Below are 1,750 nucleotides of genomic sequence, written 5' to 3'. Positions count from 1 at the left end.
GATGAGATTTCAACAATTGTTAAATCAAAAATAAGATGGACAGGCAGGGAAGGTGGCTCAGTGGTAGATGTTTGCCTTACATAAATGAGGCCCTGGGTTCGATTCCTCAGCACCACATAAACAGAAAGAGTTGGAAGTGGTGCTGTAGCTCAAGTGGTAGAGCAGTAGACATAACCTGAAGAGTTCAGTGACAGTGCCCAGGCCCAGAGATCAAGCCCCAGGACCCACAAAAAATGTTTAAATGAGATGGACATTATTAAGATTTTCCATCACCCACACATGATCAGGTCATATCAGGTGAGGGAAATGTATGAGCACAAATACTTGGTAGTGGAACTGGCCATCCAGAGACCTCCTTAGACAAATGTGAAAATCATACCGCCTATTCAAGAATGAAGTCAGGAGTTTATTCAAACAGATTGTGAGGACTGTGCATTACTTTAATGAAACTGAAAATGACTGAAACATTAAATCCAATAACATCGTGTTGGATGACAAAGGCAATGTGAAGTTCAATGACTTTGGCATGAGCATAAGGATTTCCCAAGGGTAGTTGCTGAAGGACGTATTTGGTACCATAATTTTGTCCCTATAAAATAGTGCTTCCATGAAAATTACAATGGCTGCAAAGTAGATAGCTGGTGCTTGGGAGTCCTCATTTATATTCTACAGGGATGACAAATATCCCATTTGAAAGTATGAATTTTAACCAGATACAGGTAATTGTCATGGAGGCCACGTACATTTCTCCATTCATCTGTCTCCAAAAGAACAAAATATCATCTTGAAATGGTAAACTGCAGAGCCAAAGCAGAGGCATAGTATAGAACAAACAATGGAGATCAGCTCAACCAAATTGAGGGATATTTCCTATGTCCTGATAAGCCACTATGTAATGAGCTAAACCCTATTATTCTTGCACTCTTGTGTGACATGAGGTACAGCCTGCCTGATACACACAAATCTATATTGGACAGGACATTCGATGATATCATGGTCATCTATGTTTTGATTTTAAAAAGTCTTAAAATAGAATGACAGCAGTGAAATTAAATCAGTGCCTTCAATTGTTGCAGTGTGCCCAACTCCTGCAGATAAATAGTATGTATATATCTCACAAATATATTACATATTAAATATATGTCTAAAACTTATTTTATACAAAATTAGGGGACAGTGTTATTAGATTTATCCTTGAAAAAAAGATTAACAAAAAATTAAAGATTGCTCACTTTGGCAGTACATATACAAAAATTGGAACGATACAGAGATTAGCATGGACCTTGTGCAAGGATGACTTGAATATTTGTGAAGCATTCCTGATTTTAAAAAATAAATAAATAAAGACAAATAGAGATCCCAGTTTGAAGTGTGAAAGTAAGTGGAAGGCCCATAAATTCAAATCCTAGTACTGGCCCATAATCATACATTGAATTAATTTTTGTATGTCTTTTATTATAAAAAAAATACTGTGCAGAGGGGTTACAATTAAATGAGTAAGGTAATTTCCTATCAAGTATATTTCCTATCAAGCATTGTTGCCTCCTCCTTTGTTTTTCCACTACCATTCCTTCTCTCCCACCTCCACGAGTATTCTCCCCACCTCCGAAGTTCTAATGTTTGTTTTCAACGTAGGGTCTTGTACATTGCATTTTTACAATGGGTCAACCTGTATCCCTATTTAAGCATTTTGTGTTTTCCCTTACCCTCTCCAAATTAGAAAAATGTATATACAAGATGCAGGATACCA

General features: G+C 36.8%; 1 non-coding gene across 1 annotated transcript; it reads left to right on the top strand.

The window, feature by feature from the left end:
* The first annotated feature begins 1,224 nt into the window (after positions 1–1,224).
* Positions 1,225–1,328, top strand: LOC138822619 (U6 spliceosomal RNA). The gene has a single exon (XR_011370583.1). It is a non-coding gene; the product is annotated as a U6 spliceosomal RNA (small nuclear RNA).
* The last annotated feature ends 422 nt before the right edge of the window (positions 1,329–1,750 follow it).

Source organism: Dipodomys merriami, unplaced genomic scaffold (genome assembly GCF_024711535.1).
Source record: "Dipodomys merriami isolate MVZ:Mamm:240054 unplaced genomic scaffold, mDipMer1.0.p SCAF_113, whole genome shotgun sequence".
Lineage (NCBI taxonomy): Eukaryota > Metazoa > Chordata > Mammalia > Rodentia > Heteromyidae > Dipodomys > Dipodomys merriami.
Note: the sequence above shows the minus strand (reverse complement) of the source record. Positions and strands in the feature narration are given on the sequence as shown.